The 17,046-nt window shown below is 33.7% G+C and overlaps 1 long non-coding RNA gene across 1 annotated transcript; it reads right to left on the reverse strand.

Moving 5' to 3' along the window:
- Positions 1–13,223: 13,223 nt before the first annotated feature.
- Positions 13,224–16,362, reverse strand: LOC117328685. Its single transcript, XR_004533005.1, has 2 exons — positions 16,186–16,362; positions 13,224–13,884 (listed from the first exon to the last, which is right to left on the reverse strand). It is a non-coding gene; the product is annotated as an uncharacterized LOC117328685 (long non-coding RNA).
- Positions 16,363–17,046: the final 684 nt, after the last annotated feature.

A 17,046-nucleotide genomic window follows, 5' to 3' on the forward strand; every position in this document is an offset into this window, starting at 1 on the left:
TTTATTTTCACCTGTAATTAATTTATACCAGAACATTATCATTCTAAACTTAATTTCAACATTTAGGGGATATCTACCCGTTTCACCACATACCATTATATTTTCTGTGGAACTACGAACATTTAAAACTTTTTTTACAGAATTGTACATGCAACTTCTCACACACCTTAGCATTTTCTAACCCCCAAATCTCTGACGAGTATAAAAGTATGGGGGAGATTAAAGTATCAAACAATTTCAACTGAAGATCTATTGGTAATATAACATGAGAAGTATATATATTTTATCTGATGCTCATCGCGAATATCAAACATACATGTAAGAAATACAAAGAAGAATTTTAAAACAACTTATAATTAAGATATAGAGACATGCAAGACTGACTTATAATAATCCATTTCCTACGGAATACATGGATCAGACACGTATATATACGTGATGTTAGTGAATGTAACCGGAACGAAAATTGACATACATTTATATTTATTCCATTCGTTCCCAAAAGGAAGAAGACGAAAACGGCGTCAAAATCGGTAAAACCGGTCCCGGATACCGACCCCCTAATGTTAGCGATCAGTGCAAGTCATGGACCTGAGAATTTGTACAGTCTACATGAATGTAGACTACAATCACCGTACCGGGTCATATTGCGAATATAACACGGATTTTTAGGAAATGAATTATGATGGAGATGATTGAAATTAAAGTCACAGAAAGTATACAATTGTAGCTTAATAAATTCATGTATATCATCATTTATAATTATACCTTACTTTCGATTTTTTGTAGAAGCGTTTTAGATACGCATGTCAGTCACACGAAAAAAAGGATATATACCAGTAACAAATAAGTTCAGTTCATTTTAACAACAGCATTTAATATGCCAAATATTAGCGAATTTTACTCACCGTTGTGCATGGGTGTGTGTCTCCTTTCCGCCATTTTTTTCTGTGGTATACGATGCCGTGCTGATCCGGGGGGTGGGGGTTGGCGGTTGGGGGGAGGATGCCCCCTAAAAGAAGTGATGTATTGTAAAAACGACCGACCTACCCACAGACCAACAGACAGACAGACAGACAGACTTTGCAATCAAATAATAAATAGATGTCTCCATATCCAATTTCATGGTAAAGGGACACCACTTATCAGTAAATATTAATCGGTTTTATTTATCATCTGTTCATTCTTGGTATATCACTTCACATTAGGTGGGGGACTGTGATTTTGATTTGCTGCGTTTATCGCCCCATGAATAACTAGAGTCATTTTGAGGCGGGGTCTCTTTGAAGTACTTTGTCATAACTTCACTGAACACAGTACGGGAGGCCCCAACTGACTAAATTATGGCGGCTCCTTCAGGTCGGAACCGTCAATATTTTCACGAATTTTGCAATGTTTCTTGTTATAAAGCATATAAATATTCTGTCTTTGTTTAACTCTTTCACTGCCATGTTTTTAATTTTGCCAAAAATGACATTATACATTTGCTGACGCTACAAATCTATGACGCGATCCAATGTCTAGAATATTGACGTACTGTAGTTTTGGGAAGCGTGACTGCTGTTCTCATCTAATTTGCATCGAAGCTTAAATCAGATATGTTTGTGATTTATACTAAATGACTATTTTACTCCCCAGTGACCGTTTTGCTGGGATTTAGTAAAAATAGCACTTATTAAGATTGAACTCATTTGATTACATCGAAAACAATGTGACTGAACACAAATATTTGTGCTCGTTACTTATGGCAAGCCGTTTGGGTTTTTACCTATTAAATACAGATATCTGTATTCAAAATAAAGATGTCATTATTAATATAAAAATTAAAGATATCTTTAATTCAAATAGAGATATCTTTAATTTAAATAGAGATATCTTTAATTGAATTAGAGATATCTGTATTTGAATTAGACATATCTCTATTTAAAATACAGATATCTCTAATTAAACACGAAATAGAGATATCTCTAATTCAAATACAGATATCTCTTATTCAATTAAAGATATCTTTATTTCAATTAGAGATATCTGCATTTCATTGTAAATAAAGATATCTCTAATTCAAATACAGATATCTTTAATTCAAATACAGATATCTCTAATTCAAATACAGATATCTCTAATTCAATTAAAGATATCTCTATTTCAAATACAGATATCTCTAATTGTTGTAGAAATATAGATATCTTTATTTTAAATACAGATATCTCTATTTGAATTAAAGATATCTTTATTTGACATGAAATAGAGATACATGTATCTGTATCTAACCATCAAATAGGAAAAACGACTGCTCCCTTGATTCTCCCTTTTGCGCATGACGGAAGTAAAGCAGTAGTGACGCAAAATGGCGGGAAATGCAGACCGTGTGCTGCTTTCAATGGTACTGCGTATAGCCGCAACAGTTCGCTCTATTTCCCATAGAACAGTTGCCATGTTCTGTTCTTTAGAAATCCCCTCCAAGTAGCAAGTTTCGGTTTAGACCTACACCTCTCAATGCATGCATATGGGATCCGGATAGCCCAATTTAATTACAAGCGTTTCGTTAACACTGATCAGGATTAGGGAGTAATCATTATTTTCTTTGTGTTTCAATATTAATCTTCGCACTGAGCAAACACGTGTAAATACAGATATCTTTAATTCAAATAGAGATATCTGTATTTGAAATAGAGATATCTGTATTGCAAAGTAATTGCAGATATCTATATTTCAATTAAAGATATCTCTATTTAAAATAGAGATATCTTTAATTGAATTAGAGATATCTGTATTTGAATTAGAGATATCTGTATTTAAAATGAAGACATCTCTATTTAAAGAAAATTAAAGATATCTCTATTTAAAATAGGGATATCTTTAATTCAAATAGAGATATCTCTATTTTAAATAAAGATATCTTTAATTGGACAAGAATTAAAGATATCTCTATCTAAAATAAGATATCTCAATTACAATTAAAGATCTGTAATTCAAATAGAGATATCTGAAATTAAATAGAGATATCTGTATTTAAAATGAAGACATCTCTATTTAAAGAAAATTAAAGATATCTCTATTTAAAATAGGGATATCTTTAATTCAAATAGAGATATCTCTATTTTAAATAAAGATATCTTTAATTGGACAAGAATTAAAGATATCTCTATCTAAAATAAAGATATCTCAATTACAATTAAAGATATCTGTAATTCAAATAGAGATATCTGAATTTGAAATAGAGATATCTGTAATTTAAAAGAAGATATCTCTATTTTCAGTAGAAATAGAGATATCTGTATTTAAATTAGACATATCTTTATTTAAATAGAGATATCTTTATTTAAATTACAGATATCTCTAATTAAATAGAGATGTCTTCATTTTAAATAGAGATATCTTTAATTAAATAGAGATATCTTCATTTCAATAGGTAAAAACCCAAACGGCTTGCCATAGTTACTCCTTGAATAAATGACAACATGGCTTGCCATACCTCCCTTGTCAATAAAGAACAACAAAGCTGTTCATGTGAATGATATACATATACCATATATGTAACTTTCTATTACAAGGATTCATCACTTTTGCATCTACAGCGTGATAGAGCGGTTCGCTTACGATAAAAACAGAAAGGGGCAATTTTGGATATATTTACTAATTTACTATAATCAGAGACCTATATATGAATGCTGTTGCGGCCTCTATATGTTCCCATTTTTACCTGTTTTACGACGATGACATTGACTTTTCTTTGCAATATTTTTGCTGTCAAGCAGTCACATTCACAGGGTAGGTATGTGGCAAGTCTTTCACCATCCATCCACTCTATTGTCTTTTCATTTATCTGAAAAAAAAAGAACAAATTTCAACCTTATTATTTTTTTCTGTAAAACATATTAGTATAAACAAAGCTTACTGGATATTGTTTAGGCAATAAATGTCCCCACCCCGTCCACCTCAAAATAGTAACAGTGACTGAGATATTATTGTTCTTTTTTTTTTATTTGTGTGAAGATTGATCAAAATTAAATCCGAAAGAAGCCGCTAGAGCGCTGACAAGGATTTTCTTAAAATTTTCTCTAGGAATGAAACTGCTTCAGTTCATATTCTCCCCGGTTTCACCGGTAGAGGACTAATATTAGATCATGCATTTATATGGACTTTGTCCGAGTACACCAGTGCAAATTCATCTTCTATCAGAACAGCCATAAAGATAAATTAATAAAACAAGAGCTCGATATGCGATCTTACCGCCAACTATATGTGTACAAGATTGATCTTTTCTCTACTTTTCTCTTCTTCCTCCTTATCATTTGAAAACAAACAGAACCAGCATATCAAAAAGATCGACCCATCAAGGACTCCCTATAAAGTAGAGTTAACAAACACTTACAACTAAACACGTCAATGTAACATGTCCCAAATTAACATTCCGGAATTCAATGAGAGGAAACACACACACACACACACACACATACTCGGGTTACTGTAGTTGTGAACCACCAACTGTAAACCAACCTTATGGACACTTCTGTTTATAGTAACGAAAACAAGTGTTATACTTTCGAATTAAGGACAAATTCATTACAGTTGTGTATACACTCATTAAATTTTGAGGTAAAACCATAATTTAAAAAACTACGACACCCGTACTTGTGGACACAAATTTTGCGCTGTGGACACCGTGTCCACAAAGACAGTGATAAATATGCAATACACACACTATTTAAATATGAAGTCACTGACAGAGAAATGTTGTTTTATCGAAATATTTTTGTATGCCATTTCGACTGAATAATAAATAAGCGATGTCGTATCATTAAACGTTCACATCTTTACATCGTATGTACTTGGAACCAAATCATAGTGTCTATTACAGACCGACCATTCCATAAAATGGTGCGATTTAGGTTGTCATTGTTATCAGCAGCATATCTAAATATATTGTTGGTATGGTCCCTGCTAGATTTTGTTTTCAATATGTAAATGTTGCCAGCATCAGTATTGTCAACTGGCTATAAATAATTATTGAATAACAGAGTGATATTTCAAATAATTTACACTATTACCAAACAAGATACAATTAAGGTAAATAAAAATAATAAGATGTAGTTGTATGATTAATGTTCATATGGTATTTTATTCAATTTTACATTCTAACGTTCACAACAACAACAACAACAACAACAACAACTACAACAACAACAACAACAACTACAACAACAACAACAACAACAACAACAACAAAGTTTAGATTCGGTAACTTTTATTCCGAAAATAAAATGATTTCAAGATCACATTTCGATTGACATTTATCGAATAATTAAGAACAACCTCTAAAATTTTTGAGATTCAACTATTCTGTTTATATCGATCAATGAACAAATTAAAATCAAATCATATAATATCATTAACATATGTTATGTCAAAGGAACAAATATGTTTTTTTTACAGTTTTTGTTATGTATTCAAACGTATACCAAATAAAATTCATCGCGGTGAATTGTTTTAACATGTAAATATCATTTCACATCTTTGCTATAGGTCACAATAAAGCATTGCTTTGACATCACCGTGTCCACAATGTTATAACATACATCAAAAACATGGATGCAAGATACAGTTACATATATTTGGAGCACGTAACTGACTAATGTAGATTCCAAGACAGACTTCCGACAATTTAATGATATCTTATTCAGAACACTAAATAAAATTGTTCTCTAAATATTTAAAATCAATAAAAGTCATTTCCATGTAAAGTAATCGTTTCATGTCTTTCTATATATGTATTTCTTTATCATAATGGATGTGACATCACCGTGTCCACAATGTTTTCACACACATTAGTGTACCGCTTTATAACCCTGCCTTGTGGACACCGTGTCCACAATGTTTTCACACACATTAGTGTATACCGCTATATAACCCTGCCTTGTGGACACCGTGTCCACAATGTTAACACACATCAGTGTATACCGCTATATAACCCAGCCTTGTGGACACCGTGTCCACAATGTTTTCACACACATTAGTGTACCGCTTTATAACCCTGCCTTGTGGACACCGTGTCCACAATGTTTTCACACACATCAGTGTACCGCTATATAACCCTGCCTTGTGGACACCGTGTCCACAATGTTAACACACATCAGTGTACCGCTATATAACCCTGCCTTGTGGACACCGTGTCCACAATGTTAACGCACATCAGTGTACCGCTATATAACCCTGCCTGGGAGCCTGAAGTTGGTTCCGAGTTCCGAGTTCCGTTTAAGTAAATGGAACTCGGAACCAGTTCCTAGGTCCGTTTAAGAAAAACTGAAATACTATGAATTAGCTTTATTGATTAAGGTCCCAGTTCCGAGTTCCGTTTAAGAAAAACTGAAATACTATGTGTTACGCCCACAAGTTCATTGTTGATGATTGATTGACCTGGAGAAGAGAGAACAAGACGCTGGTCAATGGCGGCTCAAATGTATCAACCTTTATTCATGTACAGTGTATCAAAATTACCTTAATCAATAAGCTTTATTGATGAAGGTCCCAGTTCCGAGTTCCGTTTAACCAGTTTCGAGGTCCGTTTAAGTAAAAACGGAACTCGTAACCAGTTCCGAGTTCCGTTTATGTAAAACGGAACTCGTAACCAGTTCCGAGTTCCGTTTAAGGTAATGTTGGTATTTATAAGCTTTACGGGTTTTGGTCCCAGTTCCGAGTTCCGTTTAGGAAAAACTGAAATACTATGTATTAGCTTTATTGATTAAGGTCCCAGTTCAGAGTTCCGTTTCAGAAAAACTGAAATACTATGAATTAGCGTTATTGATTAAGGTCCCAGTTCCGAGTTCCGTTTAAGAAAAACTGAAATACTATGTATTAGCTTTATTGATGAAGGTCCCAGTTCCGAGTTCCGTTTAACCAGTTTCGAGGTCCGTTTAAGTAAAAACGGAACTCGTAACCAGTTCCGAGTTCCGTTTATGTAAAACGGAACTCGTAACCAGTTCCGAGTTCCGTTTAAGGTAATGTTGGTATTTATAAGCTTTACGGGTTTTGGTCCCAGTTCCGAGTTCCGTTTAGGAAAAACTGAAATACTATGTATTAGCTTTATTGATTAAGGTCCCAGTTCCGAGTTCCGTTTCAGAAAAACTGAAATACTATGAATTAGCTTTATTGATTAAGGTCCCAGTTCCGAGTTCCGTTTAAGAAAAACGGAACTGGAAACCAGCTCCGAGTTCCGTTTAAGAAAAACTGAAATACTATGAATTAGCTTTATTGATTAGGTTCCAGTTCCGAATTCCGTTTAAGAAAAACTGAAATACTATGAATTAGCTTTATTGATTAAGGTCCCAGTTCCAAGTTCCGTTTAAGAGAAACTGAAATACTATGTATTAGCTTTATTGATTAAGGTCCCAGTTCCGAGTTCCGTTTAAGAAAAACTGAAATACTATGAATTAGCTTTATTTATTAAGGTCCCAGTTCCGAGTTCCGTTTAAGAAAAACTGAATTACTATGTATTAGCTTTATTGATTAAGGTCCCAGTTCCGAGTTCCGTTTAAGAAAAACTGATATACTATGTATTAGGTTTATTGATGAAGGTCCCAGTTCCGAGTTCCGTTTAAGAAAAACTGAAATACTATGTATTAGCTTTATTGATTAAGGTCCCAGTTCCGAGTTCCGTTTAAGAAAAACTGATATACTATGTATTACCTTTATTGATGAAGGTCCCAGTTCCGAGTTCCGTTTAACCAGTTTCGAGTTCCGTTTAAGTAAAAACGGAACTCGTAACCAGTTCCGAGTTACGTTTATGTAAAGCGGAACTCGTAACCAGTTCCGAGTTCCGTTTAACAAGTTCCGAGTTCCGTTTAAGGTAACGTTGGTATTTATAAGCTTTACGGGTTTTGGTCCCAGTTCCGAGTTCCGTTTAGGAAAAACTGAAATACTATGTATTAGCTTTATTGATGAAGGTCCCAGTTCCGAGTTCCGTTTAACCAGTTTCGAGTTCCGTGTAAGTAAAAACGGAACTCGTAACCAGTTCCGAGTTCCGTTTAACCAATTCCGAGTTCCGTTTAAGGTAATGTAAGTATGTAGAAGATTTACGGGTTTTGGTCCCAGTTCCGAGTTCCGTTAAAGAAAACCTGAAATATTAAGTATTAGCTTTATTGGTTTTGGTCCCGGTTCCGAGTTCCGTTTAAGATAAACGGTACTAGGAACCAGCTCCTAGTTCCGTTTAAGAAACTATTGCATGCGTTGTAACTTCTGGGGAAAAGGATAACAACACGACTGGTGTTGTAAAATTACGAGACATTGTTGTGTTGTAACCTCCAAGAGAGAATGTTGCAACGCAGTTTTCGTTCATGGTACATTTCTTTTCTTTTTTTACCCTTTCCTAAATTACAAGTAGCTTGTTAAAGCAGCTTTCTAGATATCGCGAAATATGGGTCCATGGAGGGATATATGAGTTTTTTATTTGTAGTTAATATATCTATATGTGTGAAGTTAAAGTACACAAACAAAGCAATAACTGCAAAGTATATTTCATACACCATTTTGTTTTTCAATATGGCTTCTACTTGTTGAGGTGAAATGTCTATATGACGACTGGGAAAAAAAATCTTTAATTGGTATTACTGAAGTTTTATTCAACACAACTAAAAAATACAATTTCATTGAATAATATTGAACAGTTCTTTCATTGGTACCTGGAAACATAGAAATACGTGGGGTAGCAGGAAACTTCTAAGGAGCTGTTGCCAAAGGCCTTCCTTGTTATTCGCTGTCACTGATTAGACTAAATGATTAGATTAAATCTACAATTTGTGATATCACTAATTCGAATATATGGTTTAACGATATCATGAATTCTAATTTATGATATCATTTAAAGAATAAATTATGTCAACAATTCGTATTGATATCACTTTATTCCTTGAATTAATGATATCAGTAATGGAATTATTCATGTAAATAAATCGAATAAATGCTAACCATTAATTATGTCTCCCCCGTAAGTTTCGGAGAGACATATTGCTTTGTTCCCGCGAGGAGGGGATGCTTGGGATTGCATTTGAGTTTTGTAAGTCAGAGCTCACATGATCTGCTACTGAACATATTAAATGTATTCATACGTTTGTTTCCGTGCGATAACTTGTATTCTTGTTAACAAATCGCCTCCATTTTTTTTTTTTTTTTTTTTGTATTTATTTTATTTTTCAAGTTTTTCAGCATAGTAAAATACAAAAATATAACCCATATACGTTTATCTTAAACGGAACTCGGAACTGGGACCAAAACCCGTAAAGCTTATACATAGTTGTTCCGTTTTTCTTAAACGGAACTCGGAACTTGTTAAACGGAACTCGGAACTACTTAAACGGAACTCGGAACTGGTTTTACTTAAACGGAACTCGGAACTGGGACCTTAATCAATAAAGCTAATACATAGTATTTCAGTTTTTCTTAAACGGAACTCGGAACTGGGACCTTAATCAATAACGCTAATTCATAGTATTTCAGTTTTTCTTAAACGGAACTCGGAACTGGGACCTTAATCAATTAAGCTAATACATAGTATTTCAGTTTTTCTTAAACGGAACTCGGAACTCGGAACCAACTTCAGGCTCCCCCCTGCCTTGTGGACACCGTGTCCACAATGTTTTCACCCACATCAGTGTACCGCTATATAACCCTGCCTTGTGGACACCGTGTCCACAATGTTTTCACACACATCAGTGTACCGCTATATAACCCTGCCTTGTGGACACCGTGTCCACAATGTCTTCACACACATCAGTGTACCGCTATATAACCCTGCCTTGTGGACACCGTGTCCACAATGTTAACACACATCAGTGTAACACTATATAATCCTGCCTTGTGGACACCGTGTCCACAATGTTAACACACATCAGTGTACCGCTATATAACCCTGCCTTGTGGACACCGTGTCCACAATGTTAACACACACACACACACTAAAACAAGATGCGAATTACACATATTTGTGGCACGTATCTGATTTATACCAATTCCAAGACAGGCTTTCCACAATTAAATAATATCGCGATCAGAACGCTAAATAAAATAGATTTTGAAAAAAAAAAATTAAAAAAAAAACCCGACAAAATCTATCTTCAGACACATGCTCTGTATTGTCATGTTAGTCTTCTATTCTAATGTGTCTGGAGCCTGATGCTGTAATGGAAATATTTAATATTGAATTGATATATACATATAAAACCAAATGAACCTCTGCAAGCAATTAATTATTCTCTGTGACGTATGTTTGTTATAATAAAAACTTGCTTGATGGAGTCCTCATTTTTTTTTTAGTTATAAAGCATTTATTGAAGGTAACTGCGACCACATGCACACACTTAAAAATAAACAGAGTCAAAACATCATTTCACATATTTGCTATACATTTACATTTATCAAAAAGGGAGCCTGAAGTTGGTTCCGAGTTCCGAGCTCCGTTTAAGTAAAACTATAAAAATAAACGGAACTAGGAACAAGTTCCGAGTTCCTTTTAAGAAAAACGGAACTAGAAATTAGTTTCCTAATTCCTTAAAGAAAATATTCTACGTACTGTATTTCACCATGAGACCCGAATCTGAAAAAGAAATGATATGTCAAGGAGTCTAGGGACACTTATCAGTCGGGTATAAACTCTACGGGTCTTGGTCCTTGTTCCAGTTCCGTTTAAAATAAATGAAATTAGAATCCAGTTTCGAGTTCCGTTTAAGAAAAACGAACTACTATGTATAAACTTTACGGGACTTGGTCCCAGTTCCGAGTTCCGTTTAAGATAAACGGAACTAGGAACCAGTTCCGAGTTCCGTTTAAGAAAAACAGAACCAGGAATTAGTTTCCAAATTCCTTTTAGAAAATATTCTACGTACTTTCTCTCATTACAAGACCCGAATCTGAAAAAGAAATGATATGTCAATGAGTGTAAGGACACTTATCAGTCGGGTATAAACTTCACATGACTTCGTCCTTGTTCCCAATGTATGAGCTTTATGGGTTTCGGTCCCAGTTCCGTTTAAGAAAAACAAACTACTATGTATAAACTTTACGGGACTTGGTCCCATTTCCGAGTTCCGTTTAAGATCAACAGAACTTGGAACTCGGAACCAACTTCAGGCTCCCTATCAAATATGCATTCACATCCCTGTGTCCATAATGTTATTATACACAATTGTGTATTGCTATATAATCCTGCCTTGTGGACATCGTGCCTACAAGGTTATCACACACATCAAAACAGGATGCAAGATACAATTACAATTATGACATGTGAATGTTCAATTTTACTTGAAATATACACGTAAATAATTGTATTCGACACAGAGACAAAATAATGGCTTCAGTCTATAAGTCAGACAGATAAGTAAAATAGATTTATGATTATTTAAACTCAAGAAAATTGTAAACAAAGTCATGATTATATATCTGTCTTCAGACACATGTTCACTTTTGTCACCGTTATATAATGTATCTGTCAGGATCTTGGTGTTCAAATACAAACATTTAATATTAAATTGAAATATTCATTTCAAACAAAAAAGAACTTTGAAGATTTAATAACATATTTTTGTGCCATCTTAATGCGAATCAATCAGAGAGACAACAAGCATTGCTTCAGTCTATATAACCAAAGTAATAATTACATTTCTGTCCTCATACGGGTGTTTTGTTTTTCACCGTTAGTCCCTGCCTCTAATATACAAAAGCCTATTAGTGTTAATAAGATAAACTACAGTTAATTGATACATCCTAAAGCGCGAAAAGAACACGTTATTACGAAAAAAAGTCGCTTGTTTTCTTTATAAGAAAAAGACGTAAAAACGGCAAAAACCCCACTTAATAACGCAAATCGGAACACGTTATAACGCGAAAAAAAACCGTAATAACGCAAATGGACACACGTTATAAGGGAAATCGACACACGTAAAAAAGTAAATCGAAAACGTAATAACTTCAATCGATACACGTAATAACGTAATTCGAAACACTTATTAACGTAAATCGAAACACGTAATAAAAAAAGTTTGTCATTTTTTGATACAATATCCATTGACATCAAATATTTCAAAATGATCCGTTTGATTTATGATGATCAACAAGGTTTTTTTTTTTTTTTTTTAGAGTTAATTTAGTGGCTGTCGGATGAGTCATATTCTGAATGCGATTCATGGAACAACTAACTTAATAGTGCTTCAGTTGTTGAGATTTTGATATATCAAATGCTATCAATTTTTTCGATTCTAAATTACATTAGAACAAACTTTTGTGTGTGTTTATTGCAAAATGGTCATTGCCGACGAACAGAACATAAAATAGGCACATGCATCATCATTTACAGACTTGGTTATGCCTACGGAATCTATTCTGGAAAGAGTCCAAGATGAAACGGTCTAATTTATTAGTTATTTCCAACATACATTTGTGTATTAGGAGTTCATTTTATGATTTTAAATGAGCCTTGTATACAAGCATCTACATTCACATGTATGTTCTTCTGAAAAAGCTTATAGCAACTCTTTCTGAATGAGCTAGTATTGATTATATTTCCCTTTGATAAACCCAATCGGAAGTACACATTTATGTTCCGGTCCATCTCATCTATCGTCTCTATGACAGAATTTGCAAATGCGTCTTATGGATGAGTTTATAGACATGGAGTACGCAATAATGTGGACTTTTTTCGTTATTACCTGTTTTGATTTGCATTGTTACGTGTTTGTTCGTGTTATTACGCCTTTTCTGCGTTATCACGCCAATAAGCGGCTTTATTTCTACTATAGTGTGGGTTTTTTCGCGTTTTAACGTGTATCAATTAACTATATTCTATCCTATTCACACTAATGAGCTGTACTAATGAGCATGAAGGTTGGTGCTGAATTCTTTTTTTTAAGTTGACGTTTTTTAGCAAACGCATCGAAAGAACATTCGGTATTATTATTTGTGGTTGTTTGATTGTAAATTTTCATATAAAAAAATGCTTTGACATTTTACACATGTTACACTTGTTGACAACGTGTCTACAATGATGCCACACACATCAAAACAAGATGCAACATACAAATGTGCAATCGAAAAATTACTTTGATCTGTATTTTGTTTGTTGTTATGTGAACACTATACTAATATTAATATGTGGTTTGATAAGGTAACATTCAACTGTTGCGAAATATACATTTTTGTACAGTTTGAATTTATGTTATTGTTTATTGTTCCTTTTGTCTTTGTGGCCATTCTGCTAACTATGTACTCATAAGAAAACAAATATAAATCAGTTACTAGTTGTTATTGAATGACATGAAATTGGATGTTATGTCACGTATGGAACTAAGCAAACGAAACAATTTGTCACTTTTAACGGGTAAGTCGCAATTACCAAGCTTAATTTAACAAACAATTTCAAGGCCAGAATACTGTTGGTTATATAACTCGCTCAATTAGTATTTTCCTCCCCGGGTAAGTCATCGATACCGTAGTCATTTCTTAGCCTTCCTTTTTGTAAAATATCAATATTATTTTTTAAAAGAAAGGAATAAAATCTTATGTAAAATGAATATGCCATTTTGAGTAGCTATTCGGTACATCGGTGACACTCGTTTCACGGTCAGTTAAGTTTATCTTTAGAATTCAAACGAAACCAGTTTAAAAAAAAAATGTTTTGAAAACAATGTCAAAAGCTGTGAAAGTTGGTCACATAAATATATCTTATAATGTCTACATGGTTTGGGTAAATCAAAACTGAGGCTGAAAAGGCAAAGACGTGGCTATCCATTTTAATCGACCAGTTTTATCGTTGCGTTTGCTACACCACGTTTAGCATGATTGACAAGGCGACGAAGACTTTCTCATGTGGTCAGTTAGAGTTCCTCCGTGGCATCGATCCTTAAAAAACAAAACAAAAAAATTCAAGATTAATGTTAGATATTGCCAATAAAATATCAAAGTCGGAATCACAATTTACATATTTACTTGAATCATGGGTGCTCGTTTCTATTAATATTTTTGTAATTGTGTTTGATCTATTTCAAGTTGATGTTTTAGCTGCCTTTCAGTATCTACATTTTTTTGTTCATATCATCACTGTTGAGTCATTGAAGGACAAACATCTGAATTGTGCAATCTTATTTAAATGCTGTTTAATATCGTGTGTGCCTTTTGTACAATCCTACAATGTATACCATAGCCCGAAGTTGGTTCCGAGTTCCGAGTTCCGTTTAAGAAAAACTGAAATACTATGTATTAGCTTTATTAGTTTTGGTCCAAGTTCCGAGTTCCGTTTAAGAAAAACTGAAATACTATGTATTAGCTTTATTGGTTTTGGTCCCAGTTCCGAGTTCCGTTTAAGAGAAACGGAACTCGGAACAAACGGAACTAGGAACGATATTCTATGTACTTTATCTAAATATGAGACCCGAATCTGAAGAAGAAAAACTACATGTGTCAAATGGATGCAAAGTCATTTATGAGTCACGTATGAATTTTACGGGACTGGGTCGTAGTTTTCAGTTCCGGTGAAGAAAATCAAAACTAGTAAACGGAACTCGGAACCAGAGTTCCGTTCCAGTTCCGAGTGCCGTTTAACCAGTTCCGAGTTCCATTTAAGAAAACGGAACAACTATGTATAAGCTATATGTAAAACCAATTAAGCTAATACATAATATTTCAGTTTTTCTTAAACGGAACTCGGAACTCCGTTTATCTTAAACGGAACTCGGAACTGGTCCCTAGTTCCGTTTTACTTACACGGAACTCGGAACTAACTTCAGGCTCCCGATATGTGACTACTATATCTGCTTTATAAAGTTGGTATCTGGAACATACTTAGTGGCCTTTCCTTTAATGAGTTTCCCGGCATACTCAAGAAGAAATTAGTAAACAATCTGAGGACGAATACTCCTTTACCTGAGACAAGCGTATCAAATTTGAATATTATACTATCATGATACTTATTTAAATGAAAAACAATACTTATTTTGCATGGTATATGAAAATTCAAACAGCTTTTTGCATTTCCAGAACACCATCATTTGTTTGGTGATATATGTGATTCAACATCAAATTGGAAAAAAAAAGAAACTAGTTCATAAATAGTACTGTCAAAGAAAATTTTGAAGGGTTTTTTATTTTATTTTTAAGGATAAAGGTTTTTGCATTATCCTCTGGTTTATAACGCTTTCTCCGTCTTGGTGTGATATCCACCTTTCAGGTGTAAAATTTGACAAATATAATATATCTCAGTACTTTCCAATTAATAGACCACCGACATCACTTTTTTCATTATATTCTACAAATGCTTAAAAACTTAACGAATGTATTTTCGTTGTAACTAATTTAATATAGTATTTCCAAATTACATGAAATCGCCATAAAAACATTATATTAATCTGAATAAGATAAACTTGTGTTTATTGACATATCAAACATTGCTAAATCCTTAAATATAGTCACGCTAAATATTTTTATAGCATTATTGCATTACATTTGTATATTATGTGGAATTTGTTACTTGTTTTAAATACACAAACATGTTTAGAATTGCGACGTATGTTCTGTATCCTCCGATAATCTCATTAAATACAATGCGCGGCATGTTTTGTTTCATTGTTAGAGAGTAATAATCAAAAATCTAATATGTATTGCTAAGTCAAACATCTTTATATTGAACTATATATGCTAAAAAAAGGGTTGAACAATGACGTACATCACTAGTAGTAAGTATATGTATGAAAAACTACAATATATTTCCCATTTTTTCCTGTTAGATTTCCAAACAAACATGTGTCCAGCCAGAACATAATCATTTGACAAACAACAAAATGGTCGAAATTCATCAAAAATATAAAATTTACAATGCTTCCGCATATAGTTATATAATGCCAATGTTATAAAACAATCAAACAGAATATCATGTTTCAGCTGATAAACTTTTATGTACATCATTTACCACAAAATATTCCGTAAATGCTCTTTTTTTTCTTAGCCATATTAAATCCCGTTAGATTTAGACCCTGTTTATAATATGGGTATGCATATATTCTACTTTAGTAATTACATATAACTTATATTTACACCCTCCATATTCAGTTTTATATATTATATATACAGATATACAACAAAGTAATATACAAAACATTTATCTTGTATCATCATTAAGAAAGTAATAATAGAATAACATCAACTCACCAATGTCCAGGTGTAGTATCGGCAACTAAACTAGGTTTACTGGTGCCTTGGTTTTCTTGACATTTTTGCGGGAAAACTACGGGGTGCTCAGTAGGATAGAATAGTGTTTTTTATATAGATTTACTAATGCAATCACGTTATATACCCCATTGGTGCCTCTCATAGACAGTAAGAAACTGACCCTGCGCTAGCCACTGCAGCAGGATCAGCTGCAGGTGACCCATATAGATAACGTAATTCGCTAGGTGTGTATGTGAGGTGACTTCACACAGTCTACTCAACATATTTTTCCAGCCCTATACACACGGTGTGTATCAGGGTGGTTCACAACGCTGTTATACAGTTTTCCCTTAAATATATTAAGTAGGGTTATAGTAGGCCACTAGATGTGTGTACACTGTGGACACCAAATTATGGTGTCCACAATGTAAAATGTGTCCACAACGTTGGTCTATACACCGCTTATGTGTCCACAACTCCGTAATTCTGAGAGCACACACACACACACTCACACACACACACACACACACACACACACAAAGACAAAAATAAGGGGCAAAAATTAAATAGAATTAAGGAAAAAAAATCCTTTACAATCAGTACGTGTTGTGACCTTGTGGCGGGAATAGTCTACCAGAAAAAAAGTGTTTTCGGACACCATAAACAATTTCAAGAAGATATTTGATAAATACATGGAAGGACAAGAATTCAAGGGTGAATACATTAAGACAAAACTGTATTATACCGGAATTAACAGTCACGTCTTAAGATCGAATGAGTCTGGTGTATAGAGGATGAATCAGAAAACAACGCTATGTAAATGCTATTGGATATCAAGGAATTGATTAAAAAATGTACTAA

The sequence above is a fragment of the Pecten maximus genome, chromosome 1 (assembly GCF_902652985.1).
Source record: "Pecten maximus chromosome 1, xPecMax1.1, whole genome shotgun sequence".
In the NCBI taxonomy this organism is placed as follows: domain Eukaryota; kingdom Metazoa; phylum Mollusca; class Bivalvia; order Pectinida; family Pectinidae; genus Pecten; species Pecten maximus.